A 12,954-nucleotide genomic window follows, 5' to 3' on the forward strand; every position below is an offset into this window, starting at 1 on the left:
ATGAAGATTTACCTAACTGTAGTTAATTGCGTAGTTTTTCCATAAACTCCGGATCAATTGCATAACGTCATTAGCTATATGAGACAGCTGCTGATGAACTAATAGGACAAACCAGGTTAAGCTAAGAACTCAAGCCACTTCTACTCTCTGCCTAGCAGACCCCAGTGGAATAAGGGTTGCAACATTTTGAATAAGCTCAGTGACATTGCAGCTTGCATTTCAAATGCAAAAATTGGATAAAGCAGCCTAACATCAAGTCTATCCTTCTTCACGTGACAGAAAAATGATTGCTTTGCTTATGAAAGAGCAGCTCATAGCTCTGGACAAAAAGCAAGGAAATTTGGAGATGAAAAACTCTAAGCTGAACAGGCTTGTGGTGATAATAGTAACATATTTCTTTTGCCTTTTTTCCCCCTCCCCCCAGGAGAGACTCAACCACTTTTTCTTCTGCATATATTTACAGACGTACCTATTTATAGGATCTGCATCAAGACCTCGCAAAACTATCTAGTTTACATACTTTCAGGCTGAGTAAGTCCCATCTGACACAACCTGTTCTTTTAGCAGGAGAATTGCAAAGAATGTTACCTACATTCCTGGCTGTACCAATCTGACAGTGCACCATCTTGCCAGTGACCTAGCTCCCCCATTTCCTCTTTCCCTCCGATTTGTTCAAGTCTACACCAGCTTACATTTCTAGCAGCTGCAAGAATTTAAATGCCCAATTCCGAAATAAACTTAGAGTCTAATGAAACTCAGTCAAAATAAATCAATCACCTCCAAATTGCCATTACCTGCAAAGAACACAATACAGAATTCATTATGCAGAGGAAGTTCCACAATCTGAAACAGTCACTTCTCAGCAAGCCTTCAGAATTCCTATAAATACAATTAATTTTTATTGTGCCTGTGTCACTGAGTACATTGAATACTCAATTTACTAGCAAGAGAGGAGAAAGATCAAAATAATATTTTCTATTGACAAGTAAGGCCTTGAAGACATAGGTTGTCTCCCAACAACTCAACATGTTTATTGCCAGTAGCCTATGACATCTTGTGTAAACTGAAGATGACAAAAAAGTGTACACTTACCATCTGCTTATACACACATCCTTCTTTCAAGGAATTTGAATGAACGTTGTAAACATCAATCACGAAAGCCCTCCCAAGTAATGGTAGGTAGGTGGTTAAGATTGTAGGTGAGAGACTAGAAAAGTCTCACAAATGTGCTAACAGGTCTTACATTAGTCAGTAGTAATGGGAGAACATCAGTAAGTTCTAAAGAGTGTTATGCGTCTTGTTACACGACCAGCAAAGTAAAACTTTTACCTCTAAAACCAAGATTAGACTAAGAAGAAAAGTCAGTCAGTTTCCCACTTCTAATTGTTTTGGTTAGCTTGTTTGGTTTACACTTAATACGTATACTTAATATTTAATTACAGTCTCCACAGTTCAGTCTGAATATACAGACAAATGGAGCACAACTAAACTTCCTCGTAACATTCATCCACAATGGCCTGTTATGCTACGAAAACTTTAAAATCTAGAAAGATAACAACAGTATTCCTATTCTGCAGATAGCATGCAGTATTCATTGCATATCTAGTCTGATTTGCTTTGTGTATGCAGGCTTGTTTTGGTGGTTTTTTTTAAACACAAAAGCATACTAAATTCAAGGAACCCAATGCGTACACTACTTTGACAGGCAATAAAGTATTGTATTTTTAAAACATCAGCATGTGCAGAAATGCCACTGCTCCTTAATGAACCAACAAGAGATTCTGAAGTCTTTGTTCAGTCGGAACACACTACATCAGCTCGTATTTCACAAAAAATTCACAGCAACAGATTCACATCTTTCCACCACATACTCAAAAGAAAACATTCTTCTGAGTAACTTTATCAAAGTACTCAACAATACCTTTAAAAATACTAAGCAATCTGGAAAATCTGAGAACTTCTTCCATTGCTTAGACAACAAATGCCAAATTTATACATAAAGTTAATCTGTGCTTTAAATGCATCATCTTCTGCAACAAGAAAAGTCTGTTGTCTTTTCCCAGGTAAAAAACTTTAAAAACCTTGTTCTGACTTTAAAAATAGCTTTCACAAAAACATAAAATATTGTCTTAAAACATATTTAAAGATGTTTTGTAGAGAAAGAGTATGTCTTCAGTTTTCATGGTCTTCTTCTAACATGCTCTGCCTATTGGGGGACCTAAAAGTTGCTCTGCCACAAGGTAAAGCCACTGACACGAGAAAACAATCGTTCATACAAGAAACAACTGCAAAATATTAAGTGATTCCAAAGGAATTTTTCTGTTTCATCAGCTGTGCATTAATATCACACAAGGATTTTTAATGTATCAAAATTTGAATGCACATGGTAACATGCAGATACAGAAGGAAGATGACAGACTTACATATCAATGACAAAACATATGCTAAAAAAAGTGGAGAAGCAAAGATAACATTTGCTTACAGTTTTCACTTGGCAAACCACTGCCTGTATCAGCAATTCAGCAAGAGTCCATGAACTTTTGCACAAGGAAAGAGTAATGATTCTGGCCTGATCCCCTTGCATGACACACAGGGACTGAGTGGATAGAAGCTGTTAGTATGAGGATTTTAGCCTTTTAATTCTGATTAGGAATTAAAAAAAAAAAAATATTGGGATTTTTAAGTTCTTCACAACAGAATGAAGCCCTTGCTCTAGCTTATCCCTGGAAGAAGGCTACCTGGGGATGCTGTTGGAAAAGAATGAACAATACATCCTAGAAGCCTCAGCACCACAGTAACCTGCCAAGTAGGTGAGTTACCAGAAAAGCAATCAAATCAAAGACCTACGCACAGGCAACAGCTCTGCTTAGGTTCCATCAGAACTTTGGCAAAAGTCGGTCCGTATCTGCAAAACATTTCCATTTCACCATGCTGATAAATTTCAGCAAAGGACTATTTCATCAGAAAATTTCCAAGCAATTCAAATGGTTGCCCAATTGTTTTGGCAAAGATTAGTTCCCGAGACAGTGGCATCTGAGGATCCTTAGTCCATTCAGAGCCACCATTATCTGCACAGCTTTATACGCACAGAGGACATAGGAAAAGTAACCACAATAGATCAGAAAGACCTTCTGCATGAAGTATGTGAAAAATGTCACCCATTTCCCATGATTCCCTTACACATATCTCTCAAATTCTTCTGAAGTGATGCAATAAAAGATGACAACAGCAAAATTAGGACTAAGTGATATTTTCACAAGTACGCCACATCATACTAGACTTTGTTTCATGCACTGTACTGAAAACTGAATTCTGTTTAATAGCTCAGACCATGAAATAAGGGTTAATTAGTAGAACATAGGTCTTCCTTAATTGATTCTTTGATTTCTTTCAAAAAGACATTAAAAAAGAATTGCCAATGCTCCTGTGTGCACAGAGCAAATTAACTCAAAGTAAAGTGTTTCTGAGGATTGCTCGCTACTAGTCTCATTTTGCCTGGTGGCTTTTGGTTACAAAAAAAATGAAGAACCACTGTCCTACATTGAACAATCAAAGCACTGGCTTCTATGGAAAAAGAGCTACCAGTGAATTACCAAGAAATTAAGAGACAATAAAAAAAGGTTAAAAAAAAAAAATCACATTTCAAAGTGGAAAAAATATTCCGACTCACCACTAAAACAGAAAGAAGTATTCTTCCACTAAAAGGCATTGTTGTTGAAAACACCGTCTAGGGGAAAAACCCTTCAACAATGTCTAGAGAATACATGACAGTTATAGCTACACTCACAGCTTAAAGTAAATATTGAAAGTGCAAACAAAAGCAAAAAGTACAACAGCAACAGCAGCAAAGTAGTCTGTCAAATTGCTTAGCTTTCTCAAACATCGCAAGATTGAGATAGTGGGGAGATGATGCTGGAAGAGACTTTTGAAGAAAGCAAGCTATCCTTTCCAAATGCAATTCCCAGTGTCATAATTGAAGAGGCATTTGTGAAAACACGAACCAATAGTTGTTGCTACAGTACTGTATTGCCAAAGAATAGCATTGACAGTTACAAAACAGATGCCAGTTTAGCAGATGCTGTCAAGAACCAAGCAGGCTACCCTAAGCTATCAGAAGTCGCACACATTTCATGTTGCAGCCTGAGAGTGCTGAACAGTGGCACAGCAGACAACACCAGCTGTACTGAAATGGAAAAGGTTTCAAAACTGTTACTCTTCTCTCAGCCTCCAAAGACCTGTCCTTTTTCCTGTGGCAGGCAGGGATTTCTCAGGTGCACGTTTGCTCTCAACAGCCTAACAGTGGAAGAAAGAGACAGCCAAGACCCACCACTTGCTGTAGCTTGATACTTCTGAAGGGTGTCAGACCTTCGACAAAGTTCTTTATCCTCTCCAACTACAGGAGTGCTCTGGAGCTCCGAGTCTACAAAAAAAGGTGTCTTCTAGGCACATTACAACGCAACAGTTTCATCAAGCGGAGTTATATTCTGGTAGAAAATACAAGGTTCTCTTCCATCACAGAAGACAAAGGGTTTCTCACAGCAAACATTTCTGTGAGGAAAACCAGTCATAACTCTTTCCAGTTGCCCAGCTTGTGGTTGTTCCGGAAGCTGTTCCCAAGACCTGGATTTTAAAAAGTTAAACCCTTTTGGACTTTCCTTCTGAATTCTGTCATCTCCCTTTTCTTGCCCTTTTATCTCACTTCCCCAGTCTGGCAACTTCCCTCCTCAGAGGTTAGTAAAACTACTGCCTCTACAGTAACTGTCGTATGTGTTTACACTGTGTGCAGAAACTCACGAGGGCTGAAGAGCTAAAATTCTCTTCCTGTGAACCAGGAGCAGAAGATTATGTGGCGGGGGGAAGGGCAGCGAGACCGCTAGTCTCCTGTAGGCAAGTAGGAGGTACACAGAAGGAAGAAGAGCCAAAGTAAAGACAAAAAATGTCAAAACAACATTTAAAAACCTTCTTTCCCCTCTGTGGCTTAAGCCACTTTTATTTTGTGACTTACTCTCTTCCAACACAGCTTGAATTCAGTAGCATCAAAAAAAAGGGGAAAAAATGAATGAAAGATCTGGATTACTGGCCAAATATTAGAATAGCTTAAGAAAAAACTGTTACTCCAACCTCGAAGACAGATTAAGGAAATTTGCAGTCACCTTATGTATAGTGAGAAATAATTGCACAGAACAGTATTGCTATGCCTCTTTGCTATATTGTTCTAGATGAACAGTTCCAGTTTCAACAACCAGAATATCATGACTGAGATCACTTTTCTCTGTCAAACTTCTAAATCTCTACCTTTAGAGATTAAAAGCACACTTTTACACTTTACCATACAGGGTAAAGTACCATGGCAAATATAATCACAGGCCCAGACACCTCTTCTGCCTACAAAAGGAGAAAACAAAAAGAGATCCATTACATTCTTCACAAGATTATATTTATAAGATGTCCCCCCTGCTGCTCCCACTTTTGTGGGATCTTTGGTTTCTTTCCTCTCCCAGTTTTTACCACCTGATAAAAGCAAAGGGTAAAGCGGTCTTGGACAAGAACATTGCATAAAATGCTGCATGATAAAACATGCATGCCCTTGTTTCCTCTAACATTTTTCAGTGAAAAATGTGGGGGAGGAAGAGACTACTAAATCTGAGAGTCATCAAAAATGTGAAAACACCTGGATGAATGAAGTTATCCCCTTACTTCTATCCCAGCTTTTACACGATCTGAAGAGAATCTGAAACCACGTGCGTCAACAAATTAGCCCTTTGCAGAAATAACTGTCAGCATGTAAACAGGATAACATTTAAGTCAGAGTGAATCAGCAATCTCAACCGAAAAGGCAAGAGCAATAGATGCCAGTGTCTCCTTTGGATTCTCCAGAAAGACTCTCTTCATCTTCAGCCTACCCTGCTTTTTCAGCTTTAGTTTAGAAATTGTGTATCAATAGGCCAGACCTGATGCAAATTTCATATACGAATTCCCTCCTCAAGATGCAGGGGTTTCTAAGGGATTTTGGGGTTGTTTCCCCCACGCTTAGAAGTGGGGGAAAGTGCTTAAAGTGTTGCAGAGGAAACAAAGCTAGCTCTTTACAATGACCCATCAGTTATAGAAACCTGGAACACTAATATTATTTAGAAGTGCTTAACTTCAAATTACCTTTGTTTGTAGAAAATGGAATTCCATACAATGCAATCTATATAAGATGTCTTGCATTTTTATTTAAGTTTTGCAGGAGCAGCTAAAAACCTAGGCAAGATTAGAGTCTGAAGCTCTAAACCAGTTAATAAAAAACTTGCCTTAAAAAACCCAATAACAAACAAACATCCCTCACCCCCACCCCCCCAAAACCACAACACCTCCCTCCTTGCCCCCCAACTTAGACCTATACAGATTCAACAAGGCTACAAATGGGCATTGTGCACAAACTAAATCACATTTATAAATCCTTACAGAATCAGGGCCAGGTCACATAATGCAATACAACAAAACACGAAGATGACCCTCTAAGGCATCCAAGCAACAATCTTGTGAGACAGTGCCACAGAAATATTTGAAATCAAGTGATTTCTGTAAATGAAAGTTTAATTAAATAGTAATACTCTAAAAAACAAAACTATATAAATGCATTCACAAGCCTATCAAATAATGATTTAGAGTTCAATCACCATATATATAAATATTGCAGTTTCTGTTATTCTTTGACAGAAGGATTGAAGTATTTTGAAAAAAGAAATACGTTCTCTTTTTAAACCCTATTTTAATGCTTCACATTGTTGAATAATTTACGTTAGCAATGTTGACATTTTAGCTTTATAATTCAGGAAAATGTACTTGCTTGATAGTTTACTTAATGCTTCCTTAATCATCAATGGCCTGAGAGCTGTCCACTTGCTCCCTATCTAAAATACCAGCCAGCTTTTGCGAAGATACAGCACTACATGCTTTGCCAAGATCACGTTATCTCTATAAACACAGATTGTCAGAAAAAAATGGAAGCCAAAAACCCGAGGGCTCTGAAAGTAAACAAAGGTTCATCATAAAATGTACCATTAGCGGAGATTCTGCAAAAATCTAGTGAAAATGACAGGGAAAAAGAAAAGTTTAGTTAAGACAACCATATCTTCACAATGTAACATTTCAAATATTCTGTGTTCTTTTGCACATTTAAAAACAACTAAACAAACAACTGGTGCTTCCCCACACACACTGGAGAAGAGTCAAATTATCAACATGCGTGTTCAGTACTTACAGAACTCTGTTTTGAGTATGACTATGCAATTCAATTGTATGCTTTACTTTTAAAGAGAAAGAAAATATTCCCAATTAAGAGACACTTTCAAAGAACTCTCTATATTCATATTGCATATTTCCCCAAGTTCTGAAATAAGAATGACACAAAACTTTTTTCATGATTCTAGATATTATATCCTGAAAAAGCATAAAGAAATTGCAGAAAGCAACAGCATGAGAATTGTGCCCCAATAGATCAATAAGCTCCAGCAGACTACCCGACACGGATTCAAGAAAAAAACATAATGCAAAAGCAAATAATGATTTATATAGGGGATACAATGGCTGTAGAATAAATACCTATTTGAAATACATTTTTTCTCTCTCTCAGAAACAAGAATATCAAACTACTGGAACAAACAGTTAAGAAAGCAGTAGATTCTGTATTTCTTGATGTGAAACATCAAGAGTAGATGCACTGTTGCAAAATAGGCTTTTGATAAACCCATGTTACTTAACTTGGTGGCAGAGGAAAGCTGAAATGTAACTGATCTATGATATATAGAAGATCAGATAAGAAGATACAGTGTTCTTTCCTGGATTTCAAAATGTGCTGCTACAGATTGTGCTATTATCAGTTCCTTTAAGAAAAGGCATTATAAAATAAAGATGAAACATTTTTAGCATGACAGTATTTTTAAACTGATAAGTTGTTTATCGAGAAGTTACATTACAAAATTCCCACTGAACAATTATTCAACTCCTTTTAAAAGTCTATCTGATGACAGAAAACTAGAAAAAACTTAAAACACTCAAGTCTCTCAGTACGTAAGTCAAATTCCAACACAAGCTTTGCCTCTGAGCAATTAATTCTAGGGTTTTCATCTACATGTTAATTTCAGGTGAGTTCTTACTACTCTAAAGAAAGTTCTGCAGATGTACCCACTCAGTAATGCAAACCAAGACACATCAGTTCTTCCTGCTAGACCCCACTCCAAGTCAGAAATCATACTGTTTCAATGTTGCCTAAAGGGGGTATTTTTCCACCCATTTTGAATGGAAAATTCAAATCTACCTAAGGTAATCTGCTCAAAATTTAGGATACTCTATTCTCTAAATAACAGAGCAAGATGGGCTTTTTCCTAGATCAACCTCAAACTCACAAATCAATTTTGTACAGAACTTTTCAGCATACTATACATACTTATTTGCAGCTTCACCTCAGCTCTGCCAAACTAAGAATTTCAGACCTCTCTGCCAGGGTTTGGAACAAGCTGCTGCAAAGGAGTAGACTTTCATGGACCTCAAGAACCACTTCCCAAGGCAAAACAGAAAAAGATTAAGTATTCTACACTACTTAACATGTGGCTAACAAAGAGATGCCAAAAACAAGCTATGACCGTGATGCAATGAAAAACCCAGCTAGCTCCCCCCAAAAAGGCCTGTTAAAGATACTGCAAACGCTTTGACACTTTTTATTTCATTGAATAGAATTACTTTTAATTAGATAAGCTGGAGCTAAGTCTAGAATACAAGAGAAAAACAGTCGAGTTTTTTTGTCGCTTGCAAACGACACCGAATAAGCCATGACTCCAGCTGAACTAGTCACTCTAAGAGGTTTTTGCACATACATTTTCAGGTATAAGACAAATTGCTGAAACCCACTGAAATCAACCAGAAGTTTAAGACCGACCATAGTCTCTCCTCTCTTTATGCACGCTTTGAGCTCCTGAAGATATACCCTAACAAACTACAAATTACTATAAATACTATTAGTTATTGGATTTGTTAAATTTATATCCCAATTAGCAAACTAAATCCAATTAAAAGTCCTAAGCAGGAATTAAAAATGTCTGAAAGGACGACTTCTGACCAGGCATTCCAGTATCTATATATGGATATCCCTCTACCCCCTCCTGCCTTTAAGCGTTTGCCACATCTGCTCACCTACCAGTAAACGATCTTTTAAATAGATTTTTTTTTCCTAATTGGTACATAGTAAGGACTTTGACCGCTAGTACATGCAAGAAACAGTCTACCCACACCTAGATCCAAACTAAACATCACGATATTTGTCTGCCAATTCATCAAATAATTGAATTGAGTTTCATTTTGTTAAAGCAAATAAGGTCATGGTGCAATTACATCCCTCTGACTGGCACACAGACAAAAAGAAAATGTAAAAAAACCCCACCCAAATAACAGGAGAAGCCAGACTGTGGCCTTAATTTTTTTGATCACTGACAGCATTCTTTGGTATCAAATTTATTTAAAAACAAAACCCCACAATGCATCTTTGCTGTAGAAGACAGAGCATGCTTCTGCCAGTGACAAACCTAGCCTTAGTGCCATCAGATTACTTCCCCTATTCTAAGCAATCTTTACCTATTTGTACAACTCTAATTATGCATAGTAAATCTTCGTATTTTCAGTTTGCATTGCACTTCAGTACTAGCGTACTTTACATAAAACATTGTCACCTTTCTTATTTTCCAGACGTAACACAAGTACAAGGGTCTAAACTATGCGCTTAAGTTCATGCTGTGAGCCACTGATAGATCAGATATAAACAAAATTCTTTGTTTTACAAAATAATTAATAGAACAAATTTCATTGTAAAGAAAGAACTACCTCGTAATTCCTTTCAAGGAAGGTAAATAGTTGAAAAATTAAGTAACACCATTAAGGAAGTGCTGTTGAAATCTCCAAACTGCTTAAACACTGCAAAATGAAATCCATTTTAAAATTCAACCCTTACCATAACTCTCCCCATACACAGTGTCTCAGTTTCATTTTTCAGTTTTAGTATACACAGGAAGCCTCAGGCAGGGGAAAGAAAAAGAAACTCTCCTGAATGCACAGAGTTCAATACAAAGGGCATGTGTAAGAAAAAAACAAACCATACGAGGGAAAAAAAAAGCATTAAGAGGGAAAGACATAGATGCAATATATTTAACACGACTCAAAGTAACACAACACAATGATTCTGCAAACGGTTTAAGATTTCCATTCTCAATTACTCTTTAGAGTTCAGTAAAAAGAGAATTAGGTAACAAATGTGACACTACCATGAACATCTCTATCAAAGCCTGTGGGTGTATTGTTCAGTATGTCGTCGGCAGTACGTCGTCGGTGACCAAGATATCCCTCATGCCTTCAACAGAAACAGGATTCTTAGTGGCTCTGTGGTACTGATCCAGTCTAAATGCCATTAGTGTGTAGACTTAATGCCTCTGCATTATTCCAAGCAATAAATAAAACAAGTTCACAGAAGTGGGCTCTTGTTATTCTTCCATCCCCATTCAGGACTGATGGGTTCTAAAATAGGTGAAGTTTATTTCACTTAGCAAATGCTTCCCCTCCCACTCCCCTCAAAACCGTTCAAAGACAATAAGATTTAACACTTGACCTCATCAACCTACCGGCATAAGCAGCACACATCACCATGGCCACATGTAAAGAGTATAAGCTGGGACAGATCCTGCCAGTCACTTCAGACAGACACAGAATTACAAGAAGTGGTATAGTAGTTTCTTTTTGAGAAAAGAAGTTAAGGTAGTTTGATGACTCTCATAATTGATAAAGGATGTTAGACACTCCCTAAAACAAAAATAATGTAAGAAGTGATAGAGCATAACAAAGTCTTCCCTTGCGCTTCCTTTCACCAGCCACATGCTTTTGTTGACAGCAAGACAGTGTAATGGAAGGATTCATCCTGCGGTGAAGGATGCCATCTCATCTCATGTGGAAATTTCCGAAAGCCAAATTATCCCTCTCTCAGACTATGTCATGTTAAGCAATGTATGCACAGCAGCTGAGTCACACCTGAAGACTTCAGCCCACTTTATGTGTTATATACAGTCTCTGCCAGGAAGAAGAAAAAGAGTGGGCAACAGGAAAAAGAAGCAAATCCTTGGGCAAAAAGAAGAGAGAATCAAGAGAGAAGAGAGGACAGGATGACAGATATCAGAAACTGACAATTACAGCAGAACACAAGATGTTCTACAAAGATTTGAGAATCCCTTACTCTAAAACCTGGACATTGCTTGAATAGTCCTCAAGTTTGGAACGCATTATTAGGTCAAAAGCACAGATTGGTATACCAAGTCTGAGCCCAAAGGTCTCAAAAGACAGCTCCTTTTTCTCTTCCCCCATCCCCATTCCTCCCCTCCACCAAGCTTCTCTAATACAGGGAAATTCTCCTCTTCCCTCTCACCTCCCATCCACAACCGGGTACAGAACCGGGTTCGAATTTTAGCTGAAATAACCTCAGTCACTTATCATTTACTCCACCCTGTTTAAAACTGACTAAAATTGTTTAAAATGGATTAAAAGTTAGTGGATTGCTAGCAGGCATAACCTTAATAAACGCAAAGTGAAACAGGTGATTGTTCATAGGCAAATGAAAAAAACTAGCAGGTTGGAACCTGCTTGATCTCAGTAGGTACAGGAAAATACATAGTAACTACTGAACATGACCAGAAGTCTGGACTCCATTTGATTCCTAGAAAAATCCAAAAAGAGGAAGGAAATTAAAGCATCCTGCCACAATCAACTTCTGCCAAAGTATTCTGTTTTGTTTTAACCTTTGGAAATGTAATTGAATCAAAAGAAAACTTGGGAAGAAGTTTAAACTACTACTGAGAAGAAAATACCTTCTCACAGCGATTATTTGCTGGGAGGCAGTGACAAACACCAGAGTGATGATATACTCCACAATGGGAAAGGAGTGAAGTAAAAGCAGGAGCCTCAGTTCAAATGGAAGATGGATACAGCACACTGAGTCATACATCAGATAGAAATCAAGAAAACTAGGAAACGGGTAGATATTTGTCCTACTTTATCTCTTGCACCTCTACATTCTTGTCTTGTAAGAGAAAGTATATAGGACTCTCATTCCCCTCCCATCTCTGGCAGATACAGTCTCTGGTAATCAGGTCCCAAACTCACCCAAGTAAACCAATTCTACATGACTCCCCACCAAGGACTCTCCTTTCCCAGTTCCCTTAGGTTCTGAGAGTCTGCCCAGCATCCCCAGGCTACCAAATCAGATACTGCAGAGCATACAGTAAGGATCATACCCCATAATACCACAGGGTAACAAATTCATTAATTTTCCATTCCCATGGTGTCCAAATCATAGCTACATGTAAGCAGAGAAAAGAAGCAGGAATAGCTGCTGTTAAAAATATACCACAGGTGGTTGCGTGGGTTTTTTCTTCCCTCTCCTTTTTGGAGAGAAGGAGAAATTATTATCTTAATCTGTATCAAACATTTATTTGATTCTTCCATAACTCTCCAAACAACATTTACTTATTCCTTTAGAGCGCCAGAAAAAGTTGATGGAGGAGGATGCAATCACATTGCCGAGCCTCAGAGGGTGGTGATTAGGATTTTTAAGCCAAGGATTTCAGTCATTTCTTCCTCTTCAAACACAGGAAGTAAATGGGAGGCACCTCAAAGGCAGCTAATGCCTTTGCACATTAAAATTACAAGTGCCACCCTCCTGTTGCTGACATTTGCGGACCTTTTTTCTTATGAAGGTAGAATAAATGAAACCTATAATATAATATTTTAAACAGACAGAAAATGAGAATAAGTGGGAGAAGAGATCTTTATGGGGAAAAAAAGACCATCGGGGTGATTCATGGGAGAAAAAAAAAAAGGAGAAGGTTAAGGAGTCTTTCAGTAGAGCACTTGAGCAAGACCAAATGAACACAGATGTCC

The 12,954-nt window shown here is 37.8% G+C and overlaps 1 protein-coding gene across 11 annotated transcripts in view; it reads right to left on the reverse strand.

Annotated features, from left to right (window-relative positions):
* The window catches only part of JAK2 (Janus kinase 2), a 101,377-nt gene that overhangs the window by 60,299 nt on the left and 28,124 nt on the right, over positions 1-12,954 (reverse strand). Inside the window, exon 1 of one of the 11 annotated variants that reach the window (XM_075137148.1) lies at positions 6,833-6,903. The exons of 6 other annotated variants lie outside the window; for them this stretch is intronic. The gene's annotated coding sequence lies outside the window, so the exon portion shown is untranslated. 4 more of the 11 variants (XM_075137152.1, XM_075137151.1, XM_075137157.1 and 1 more) reach the window with 4 other exon arrangements.

This window comes from Calonectris borealis, chromosome Z, assembly GCF_964195595.1.
Source record: "Calonectris borealis chromosome Z, bCalBor7.hap1.2, whole genome shotgun sequence".
Classification (NCBI taxonomy): Eukaryota; Metazoa; Chordata; class Aves; order Procellariiformes; family Procellariidae; genus Calonectris; species Calonectris borealis.